The sequence below is a fragment of the Equus asinus genome, chromosome 10 (assembly GCF_041296235.1).
Source record: "Equus asinus isolate D_3611 breed Donkey chromosome 10, EquAss-T2T_v2, whole genome shotgun sequence".
NCBI classification, from domain to species: Eukaryota; Metazoa; Chordata; class Mammalia; order Perissodactyla; family Equidae; genus Equus; species Equus asinus.
In genome coordinates this window covers 21,742,731-21,755,048 of record NC_091799.1, presented here as the reverse complement: position 1 = coordinate 21,755,048, position 12,318 = coordinate 21,742,731, and the positions used below count along the sequence as shown (strand labels likewise).

At 36.5% G+C, this 12,318-nt stretch overlaps 1 protein-coding gene across 10 annotated transcripts in view; it reads right to left on the bottom strand.

The window, feature by feature from the left end:
- Positions 1 to 12,318, bottom strand: part of STRBP (spermatid perinuclear RNA binding protein) — a 130,461-nt gene that overhangs the window by 102,695 nt on the left and 15,448 nt on the right. The window lies entirely within an intron of this gene.

The window sequence follows — 12,318 nt, the reverse complement described above, 5'->3', positions numbered from 1 at the left end:
CTGTGGTGGCATCCCACATAGAAGAACTAGAATGACCTACAACTAGTATATACAAGTATGTACTGGGGCTTTGGGGAGAAAGAAAAAAAAATAAAGGAAGATTAGCAACAGATGTTAGTCAGGGCCAATATTCCTCACAAAAAAAAAAATAAAAAAATAACTATTGGATAGAATTTTCTGCCCCGAAAAATGGTGTGTTATACAAACTGCACTGACCCTGAAGCCAGGAGATCTGGATTTAACTACCAGTTCTGCAACTTCCTAGCTGGTTTCCTTTAATGTTTAATCACCCAAGTCTCAGTTTTCTCATTTACAATGGGAATATCACTACCTGCTTTATCAACTTACCCCACAGGACTGTTATAAGAATCAAGAGTTGAATGTGTACAATCATACTTTGTGAACACAGCATTGGGCATTCCCACCGAAATCTACAGCATTACAACTGTGGTGGAGACTCTTAACTGTCCACCAAAATCCACTGTGTGTTTCTTCCAAAGTAAGAAAGTTGTAGCTGGGAATGAGGCTCCCCACCTTCACATTCTGTAGCTGAAAATGCACTCCCCCAAGAACATTTCAACACTGATGAAACATTCAAAATACTACAGAATGACACCTTACCTCCTAGTGTAAGCAAGGAAAAAGGACATTACATTTCCTAATCCCTCTGCAGCTAGATAAGGCAATGAGACTAAACCCTCAGCCATGGAAGTGAGCAGGAATTTTATTTGCAACTTTCACCTCACTTGCTTAAGAGAAAATCTCTTGCCCTATACTTTTAACAAGGACAACCTTGGAAGCCATGTGTTGAAGATGGTAGAATCCCCATCAGCCTTAATGCCTGAGCTTCTTAAATACCTAAATAAATGAGAGCCACATGCTGATGTGGACACTTGCTCTGGACTATTACGCACTGCATTTTGGGGTTTTAGCCAATGTATTTCAGGGCTCTAATTCAGCAGCTAGACTTATTGACAAATACAATAGACAAGCCCTCATACAAGGTGATGGGTGCAAATACAAAATCCTTAACAGGAACTTAACAAGCTTCCAATGTCCTCACACAGGTTAAGGCATAAAAGATAAAATAAAATTCCCAATATGACAGTTTCCCAGAAAGACATTATCTGAGAAGACTGCAAAGCATAGAGGATAAGAGAATAAGCCCTAAAATCAAGCTGCCTGGGTTCAAATCCCTACTCTACCACTTACTAAGCATGTAACTTTGTGATAGGAAATTAACCTCTTTATCTCATGTAAAGTGAGAATAAAAGCAGTACTCAGCTCATTGAGTTGTTGTGATGTTTAAATGAAAAAAATTCCATGTTTTAAAGCTGCTTAGTAGAGTGCATGGCATAAGAGCACTCACTAAATGTTAGCTTTATTTAAAATTATAAAATTCATCACGATACTGCACAATTTCACTGAGCTGATCAAGTCTCAATAAGGTAGGCTACTGGAACGCTATCAAAGATTCTCTATAGCCTAGTTGGAGGTGCAAAGTATTCTAGCAGATATGCAATTAAACCTAGATTCCCTTAAAGGCAAATTAAGAGCATCTAACTTCCAGTAACCAAAAAAGACAGCTGCATAAAAGAAGCATAATCTAGGGTCTGGCTATTTACAAACCATAACAGCGACCAAGAGAAAACAGTGCATTGTATTAAGACAACTCAATTTCAGCACAGGCTGTACAGGGACTCTGATGGCACTTTTTTCCAAAACAAAAGGAGTCATCCTAGCATCCCACATATGCAGACAAATTTATAAATAGTTGAGGATCCAAATAATCTAAAAATGTAGAGAGAGACTCCCCAAGGAAATTTCAGAAGTTTGGCCTGCCTTTCTAACAATAAATCTTACAGCATAAAATAGAGCTTTGTTATTTATACACAAAAGAGAAAATTCATAACAGACATTAAACCTAGGTATATCATAAAAGCAATTCCATATTTTTAAAAAAGACACTCCAAAAATAAATTCTACAGTATAATGCCACCTGGAGAGCAGGCATAAGTTCAATAAATTGTACAAGGAGAAAAGTAAATTCAATTATGATGTTACAAAAGTTTCAGAATGAGAATCTCTAAGTGTTACTTAAGATTTCCTCAGAAGTGGCTGTAGCATTTATGGTTTGCTACCCCTAAAAATAAACAATACGTAAAATAAGATAAGTAAAACAAAACAAAAGCCTTCTTAGTATGGAATGCCTGTCCTGCCCTCCCTGCCTATCCAAATCTTACTCTTCCTGGGCCATATTTAGTCTCAGTGCCACAATGAGGCCCAATGAAGATGCCTACTCTGATCTCTTTATTTGTACCTGTACCACAGATTTAGGTACCACGGCACAGAAGGCCTTGCATTTTCATGAGTATAACTTATCACTGAGAGCAAAACTCCTGAAGGGGAAGGACTGTCGACTCCTTTTAAGCTATTCTTACAGCAGGAACAGAGTAATAACAATTATCACCTACAGTGTACTGAATGCCTCTCGCACTGAGCTAGGCACACTATACACACACAATTTTAATGGAAAATTACAAAATATTTTATAAATACAAATTACTAGGTGAAATATTTGAATTTATGAAGAATGTTAATAAAATGAGTATGTGTGAACCAGTCATCCACCATGAGAACTAGTACATTAACAGTATAGCTAAAGCAACCCAAACAGTTTTCATCTTCACAGCAGCCCTATGAGGCAAGCAGGTATGCCCCCAGGGGGATACAGGCTCATAGTGGGAACTTAACCAAGACCACAAAGCTATGTGGTAGACCCCACATTCAAACCAGGTCTTCTTTAAGCCCATTTTCTTTCCACTATACTTTAGTGTATTACCTGGATTTGCACTTCTCCTCCACCTACTTAAACCCTACTTGTTCTTCAAGCCCCAACTCCTTCAAAAATTCCTCTTCAAAGTTCAATGAAAGCAAGGTCTATATTTTACACTTCTTTGATTGTATCCCCAAATTTTAGCACTATGCTAGACCCAGAGTCTAAATACTGTCTGCCCACTACACTGAAATCTAGAGATACTGCATTTTTTTAATGCTATCACATCTACAAATTCAAGAAGGCAAACAAAAAAGAGCCAGGCACCAATGGCTAAACCTTTTTACTTCTTCCAGATCTCATCATGTTCCAGTGCTCCAAGGCTCTGTCCTAGGCCCCCTTGTCTTTCATCACACTTCTAAGTAGCCTATTCCAGTTTCATGACTCTAAATAATGTCTATATACAGATCAACAAACTATACCTATTACACTGGCCTCTACCTGGACTCTAGACTTGTCTATACAACTGATGACTGACATCATTGAAAACAAAGTAGTCAAAACAAGACTGTGAATTTTTCCCCCCAAAACCTACTCCTCTCTCAAATCTTACTCATCTCACAAAACATCAATAAATAGCCATCTGAGCTCTAAAAGGAAAAAATTCAGCCCTGACATACAGACCGTCAACATAGCCTATTAACTCTACCTCTAAAATATATCCTGCATCCTTTCCTAGCATCATCTTTCACCTCAACTGAAACAGCCTCCTAATTCATCTTCCTGCTTTTGTTCTGGCCCCTAGGTACAATCTTTTCCCCATACAACAACTGAGTCATCATTTGAAACTTCAAACCTTTTCACTCCCCTATTTAAAAATCTTCCAGTGGCTTCTCATCAACCTCAGAATAAAAATCATTCTCATCACCCAGACTTACAAAGTCCCAGCTGATTTGGCCCCTGCCCCCCTCACCAAACTCACCTGTATATATCTATATGTCTATCTATAGCTAGAGCTATATCTCTTCCTCTCTCTCCCTCTTGCTCATTACACTCCAATCACTCTGTCCTCCTTTACGGTTCCTCCCAAATACCAGTTGTGTCCCTGCACTGCAATAGCTGTTCCCTCTGACTGGAATAGTCTTCTCCTTTTGTTCCTAAAGTTGACTCTTTCTTAACATTCAGATCTAACCATAAATGAGCTGTCTGATCATAAATGAGGCCTTCCCTGATCATCCAATCAAGTAGTCAGCCTTTCACTTTCCTATTTTAATATCAACCTATTTTAATTATCTGCATAGCACTTAACTTGTGTATTTCTTGATTATTTGTTTACCATTTCCCCACAGGAACACAAGCTCAATGAGAGAAGGCAGCTTGCCTGTCTTATTTACCACCATATTCTGGTGCCTAGAACAGTGCCTGGCCCACAACAGACACCCATAAGGCTGTTGAGTGAAGACATTTATGAATAAATGAACAACCGCTTCCATTTCCGTTGCTCTATTAACGGTGTTTTTTAGCACCAAAGGAGGGGAGACGGGAGTTAAAAAGTTAACATTTTACTAGTTATAAACAAATATCTCCATCCAATCTAAGTAGTTTGAGTACTTTCTCTACAGAATTACTTCTCTCTAATCTCATTCCAATTTATTAAAATCCAATGGTAAAGATGCACCATAGTAAAGCTGTCAATTTTTCCCAAATTCATCTATAGACTTAATAAAATTCCTGTAAAGGTTTTCTTATAGGCACAAATTTATTCTAAAATCTATATGGAAAGGTACAAAACCTAGAATTGCTAAAACAATTTTGAAAAAGAAGATAAAAGAGAGTCACTCTAACCAATTTAAAGACTTACTATATATCTACAGTAATCAAGACTGTATGGTACTGGTCGAAGGACAGACAACACGCAGATCAATGGAACAGCATAGAGAACCCAGAAAGAGATCCACACGAACATGTCCAATTGAGTTTTGACAAAGGTGCAAAAGCAATTCAATGGAGGAAGGATCGCCTTTTCAATAAATGATACTGGAGGAACTGGACATCCACAGGCCAAAAAAAAAGGAAAGGAAGAACTTTGATCTAAACCTCACACCATATACAAAAAACTAATTCAAAATGGATCACAAACTTAAATGTACAATTACAAAAACTTCCAGGGAAAAATCATATGAGAAAATCTTCAGGACATAGAGCTAGGTCAAGAGTTCTTAGAGTTTGGCCCCGTGGCCGAGTGGTTAAGTTCACGCGCTCTGCTTCGGTAGCCCAGGGTTTCGCCAGTTATAATCCTGGGCATGGATATGGCACCACTCATCAGGCTATGCTGAGGAGGCACCCCACATGGCACAGCTAGAAGGACCCACAACTGAAAATGCACAACTGTCTTCCGGGGGGCTTTGGGGAGAAAAAGGAAAAAATAAAATCTTTTTAAAAAAAAGAGTTCTTAGACTTGACACCAAAAGCGAGATCCATAAAATGTAAACCTGATAAATTGAACCTCATTTTGTTCTAGGAAAGACCCAGTTAAAAAGATAAAAAAAACCAAGCTAATAAAGACTGGAAGAAAATATGTGCAAATTACATGTCCAATAAAAGACTTCTATTTGGAATATATAAAGAACTCTCAAAACTCAACAGTAAAAAAACAAACAATCCAATTAGAAAATGGGCAAAAGACATGAACAAACATTTCACTGAAAACTACACAGAGATGGCAAGAACATGAAAAGATGTTCAATATCATTAGCCACCAGAGAAATACAAATTAAAACCACAATGAGACATCGCTACACATTGATCTGAACCACTAAAATATAAAATAATTCATTGCTGGTGGGAATACAAAACAGTAGAGCCACTTTGGAAAACCAGTTGACAGCTTATTACAAAGTTACGCAGTCTTAACCACACAATCCAGGAATCACACTTCTAGGTATTTACCCAAATGAACTGAAAACTTAGGTCCACACAATTACCTGCATGCAAATGTTTATAGCAGTTTTATTCATAATTTCCAAAAACTGGAAACTACGATGTCCTTCAACAGGTGAATAAATGGTGATACATCTATACAGTGGAATATTATTCAGCAATTTAAAAAATGAGCTATCAAACCACCAAAAGACATGGAGTAACTTTAAATGTATGTTGCTAAGTGAAAGAAGCTAACGTGAAAAGGCTACAGACATATGACTTTAATTATACGACATTCTGGAAAAGGCAAAACTATAGGGACAGGAAAAAGATCAGTGGTAGTGAGGGGTTAGGGGTTGGGGAAGGATGAAGGGGCAAAGACAGAAGTTTGTTTTTTGGGGGGGGGTTTTTGGGGTTTTTTTGCTGAGGAAGATTTGCCTGAGCTAATATCCGCTGCCAATCTTCCTCTTCTTTTTTTGTATGTGAGCCGAGACCACAACATGGCCACTAACAGATGAGTCGTGTGGTTCTGCGCCCAGGAACTGAACCCAGGCCGCTGAAGTGGAGTGCACCAAACTTAACCACTAGGCCACTGGGGCTGGCCCAACAGAAGATTTTTTAGGGCAATGAAACTATTCTGTAGGATACCATAAGGGATACATACACACTTGTCAAAACCCACAGAATGTACATGGATGGACCTTGAGGGAATTATGTTAAGTGAAATAAGCCAGATAGAAAAGGACAATCTCTGTATGACTCCACTCATATGAGGAATTTAAACCTGTGGACAAAGAGAACAGATTAGTGGCTACCAGGGAAAAGGGGGGGTGGGGGGTGGACACAAAGGGTGAAGGGTTGCACCTACAACACGACTAACAGACAATAATATACAACTGAAATTTCACAAGATTGTAACCTATCATTAACTCAATAAAAAGTTTAAAAAAAAAATAAAAAGGTTTAAAAACTAAAAAAAAAAAAAAACCCACAGAATGTACAACACAAAGAGTGAACCCTAATGTAAACTATGGACTTCAGTTAATAATAATGTATCAATATTGGTCCATCAACTTTAACAAATTTACTATACTAATATAAGATGGTAATAAAAGGGGAAAGCAGTGAAGGAGGAAAGTATATATGGGAACTCTATTATCTGCTCAATTTTCTGTAAACCCATAACTGCTCTAAATAATAAAGTCTATTAATTTTTCTTAAAAAATAGTAATAACATCAAATGCTGGCAAAGATGTGGAGAAACTGAACCACTTGTACAATGCTGGTAGGGAACGTAAAATATTACAGCCTCTCTGGAAAAGTACGGCAGTGTCTCATTAAATTAAAAATGCATTTACCATACAACCCAGCAATTATACTCTTGGGCATTAATCTCAGAGAAATGAAAATTTATCACCACACAAAAGTCTGTCTACAAACCTTCACATCAGCTTTGTTGGTAATAGCCAAAAGTGGAAATAATCCAAATGTCCTTCAACAGGGGATGATTAAACAAACTGTGACACACCCATCTACCATGGAATACAACTCAGCTATAAAAAGGAACAAACTACTGATACATGCCACAACTTGGATGGATCTCAACGAAATTATGCTAAGTGAAAAAAAAGCCAATCTTAAAAGTGTATATACTGTACAATTTCATTTATATAACACTCTTGAAATGACAAAATTATACAGATGGATTATTGCTGAATATATGATTTCTTACAACAGCAAGTGAACCTACAATATCTCAAAATAAGAAAGCTCTAAAGGTAAAGATATCTTCTCCAAAATCAAATATTTCCCCTTGGGTGGGTTGACAAATTTCCCCGAGCAATGGGTCTCAGCCTCAGATGCACATTAAGAATCACTTCTGAAAATCCTGATGCTTAGGCAGCACCCTAGACCAATTCAATTAGAATCCCTCAAGGTGAAACCCAGGCATCTGTATTTTTTAAGCTCTCACGTAATTCCAATGTGTAATCAAGACTGAGAAACAGTATCCTCCTCAGCAAAAGAGTCTTTTGAAAAGCAAGCCCTGTTAGCATGCCAAGATTTTTAAGAGGTGTTAAGGATCTGGCCATTAACAATTTGCTAAAATCTTAGCTACAAAAATCATTCCACTGATAAGTGGAAACTTTAAACCTAAATCTCACCCACCTTCTAGAAACAAAAGACTCAAAGAATTAACCTAAGAAAGACAACAGTTCATTATGGTACATTTTTAAATAACTCCCTACTTGGCAATGGAATTTGCGTCAGAAGTTGAAGGCTAGGTTCATTTTTATCTGTGAAACTTCTATAAATACAAAAATGGAACTATTAATCTGGCTTTCCAAAATCTTTCAACAAAAAGGTTACCATATTCCATTTAGGATTTAACCTAAAATCAAAAGGAAGGATTTAAAATAATCTCATGAGTTTCACAAATTTAGCTACCTACACACAAACCATGAGAACAAGGTACAGAACATGAAACATTTCAAATGGAGTGCCCTTCTCCACCTGCATGTGAAAAAGCTGCAGTGGCAGCATCACAAAAAACTGATTTAAAACTAAATGTCATACAGGAACACTAAACACACCCAAACAAACCCACATACCACATAATTCAACACATCCGGGCAACAGTGCCTAAGGAATGGAATAGTGTGGATACTGCAAGGATTTGGCAGACCAATGTAGAGAGATTCACATTTCCTTTGCCTTTAACTGTGCCTGTTACATTACCAAAGCAGTTTTTGGTTTAAGGTTTATTTGTAGGTTTACTTGGGGGCGGGGGGATTACAGTGCATAAATTATTAATTTAAAACAGATTCTATGCACAGAAAAATTAAGTACAAAAACAACACTATCACACAAGCGAATTCAACAGTTGTATACTGCTTCAAAAACATTAAAGTGATCAGGTCATTTTTAAATATGTGTAATCTTTTTACAAGTTCAGAAGAACCACAAATTATGGGGCTACAAACCACCAGCTATTCAAAAGAAAATTGTAGCTTATAAAATATTGGCTGACTGCCAGTACAAATGAATTTTTTTTCCCTCAAACAAGCTTTCTAAGCCACAATACTCTTTCAAAAGTGACTATAACCATATCATTCAATCAAAGAGTAATGTATTGGACGGTAAAGGTAAGTCAATTCTTGGCCTAAAAAAACAAGCTGTAAAAGCCCACAAACTGTTCTCACCGATATAGTAACATGTCAACTTGGAAAGAGAGATTTGGAAAATTTTAATTCATTACTATTTTATCATAATTTCATCAAGCAATTAAGTAATGAGAAGCCTCACTAATAATAATTTTAAAAAATAAACTTTGGAATCCAAATACCAATCAATACATTTAAAAGGGGAGAAAACCAACTCCCCTCTGCCCAAAAAGCTGTCCTTTGAAAAAAGAGCAAAATTCCCACTGCAATCCAAAACTATTTCGTTCAACTTGCTGCCCATATGGAAAGGCAAAAGATGACACTCTGGAGACAGACAAGGGTTCAAATTCCAGCTATACAATTTCTTAACTAGTACGTACCTTGAGCAACTAATCATTCCACTTTTCTCACTTACAAAATGAAAACACCATCACTCACCTCACAGTGAAACTGTTGTAAAGAGCTAAAGAAGCAATGCATATAAAGCGCTTAGCACAGTGCCTGAAACATAGTATCAAGCACTCCATAAATGGCGGCCAGAATAGTTGAATTACTACATTCAACAAATGGACAAGTCAGAATGTTCAAAATATTGAGAAGCTGGATGTCTTACCTAACTGGTACGTTAGAGGTAACTGAACTGAAAAACCTGCAACAACAACAATAATACTGGCCCTGAGTGCCTTCTAGTGCTAGGCACTTTATAAATTTAAAAATCTTTATAACAATCCAACAAGGGAACAGCCAAGCATAAGGTGTACACAATCTACTTCAGGAAGCATTAAAATATTTCTATAAAGTCTTGAGTGGAAACGTTTACTCTGTGTATGTATATATATTTTTTCCCCAAAGAAAGAGATCTGAATATTTCTTATTCTGAGAATATATATATATATTCTAATATGTGCAAATAACATATTACTCATATCTCTGTGTTCTTGGTAGCTTTCCTTAATTTTGTTTTCTCATTTATCAAAGAGTGATAACATTTTGATAGATGTTTGACAGATAACTAGACCTACTCATATCATGATGAATTAGTTTTAAAGTCAAGTAAGAACCTGTATAAATACTGGAAATTGTACAATCCTACAAAAATTGGGTAACACTGTGAGAACAGAAATGTAAAATGCAACAATTTTGCAAGCCTAGCTTAATTATTCCATATGAATTCTCCAGTCTAGCCTAACTGACATAAGGACTATCTGAACAAGCACTGCTCTTGTCCCCGTAAAGACAACTGCCTCCTCTCTCCTTCACCTATTTAAAACTCATTCTACCCAGCACTGTATGTCATACTTGTTACAGAGAACACTGCATTTGTTATCTTTTCACGAAATTATATTACCTTTCCAGCTAGAATATAAACTACCGAAGAGAAGGAATGCTTTTTCATAATGCATATCCTTAGTACCCCATACAACTTCTTGTCTATAAAAAGCACTCAAATATTCAATGACCAATCCATCACATTTCAAAATTAGGCCACTTTTTATTTCAAGGAGTACAATACTTTCTAAGACTAAGGCTTGTACAACAATCCATCCCATTATAATTTCTAGATTATCCATTATTAAAGTTACAGTCTGCAAACCTGGTCACTACCTTTAGTTTACCAATTTGTCTAACTCCATGGTTCTCTGTGGTCCGGGGACCCCTGGAGGTCTTCAAAACACTTTCAGGGGTCTACAAGGCCAAAACAATTTTCACAGTAGTACTAAAGCATTGTGTGCCTTTTTAACTCTCCTTCTCTCACTAGTGTAGTTTTCCAGAGACTACAAAATGTATGGAGACATTATCTAATGAAATGTGTCGCATTTAGAAGTTCAATATAATTCAGTGAACCAACATTTTCTAAATGACCAATGCATGATGTTATAAAATCATATATGGATAAAAGATCCAGTCAAAATACAACAGAGAATGAATTTTAATGTAACACAATATAAAAAGTTCACTGATTTGGTTTCAGATTCCATTGAGAAGCTAGCATTTGTCAAGTTTTGGTATGGTATCAAAGAATAATATCCACAACTATCTGAAAAGGCTATTGAAATATTCCTCCCCTTTTCCAACTTCAAATCTGTGTGAAGCCAAATCTTCTTTATACACTTCAACCAGAACAACATACCACAACAGACTAAACATAGAAGCAGCTATCAGAACGCAGCTGTCTTCTATTAAGGTACACATTAATGAGACTGCAAAAAGGTACAGCAATGACACTCTTCTTACTAATTTTTTTTGTTTTGGAAAACAGTTATTTTTTCATTAAAAACATATCATTTGTGGGAAGTCGGGGAAATGGATAGATGTTGGTCAAAGGGTACAAAGTTGCAGTTATGTAGGATGAATAAGTCTAGAAATCTAAAGCATAATGACTATAGTTAATAACAGTGTATTAGATACTGGAAATTTGCTGAGTAGACTTCAGGTGCTCTCACCACAAAAAAAAAAAAGTAACTATATGAAAGATGGATACGTTAATTAGCTGGACTGTGTAATCATTTCACGAGGTATATGCATAGCAAAACATCATGTTGTGCACCTTAAATATATATATATATTTTTTTTTGGTGAGCAAGATTGTCCCTGAGCTAACATCCATGCCAATTTTCCTCTACTTTGTATGTGGGACACTGCCATAGCATGGCTTGATGAGTGATGTGTAGGGCCACACCCAGGATCCGAACCCACGAACCCTGGGGCGCCAAAGCAGAGCATGTGAACCCAACCACCAAACCACAGGGCCAGACCCCTACAATTTTTATTTAAAAAGAGACACCAAACATTTTTAGAGTAAGTGAGAGAGAAAGAGAAAGTATGTATTTAGAATTGCATAGAAATAGCTGTAGAAGAATACATGCTAAACTCTTGACCGCAAGGGTTGGAGCGTTTATATGACAGGAATGAAATAATTTCATTTTTCACTTTGATTCTGTATTATTTTAATGTGCTTGTATTACCCTTTGTAATTTGAAACAAAAACTTTAAAATCTGAAGTCTTGAATATATTTATACATATATATGTATATAATTTGTGTTAAAATACAATGGTCATTTTTTAAGAGAATTAATAAATTTTTATCAGATATAGTTTCTAATAATATAAATATCAACAGATATAACTCACATAAACAAGAGATCTTTGGGGTCCTCAATAATTTTTAAGAGTGTAAAGGAGTCCTGAGTTTAAAAGTTTGAGAACTGCTGGCCTAACTAAATGTAGGTTGATTTTGGTGTTCCACAAACTAGGCCCATTTCACTTGGGAAACAGAGAAATTTCCCAGAAAGAAACAACGTCAACACTGTTCAACTTGGAGCAGTATTCACTCAGCTCGTGACAAACATTTTGCACTTGTTTTGCAGTAAGCAATCCTCCTACAATGAACAACTACTTAGATTTTCAGTGAAAGGATTTGGCAAAAACATCAACCATAATCACTGATTCCCATTTCA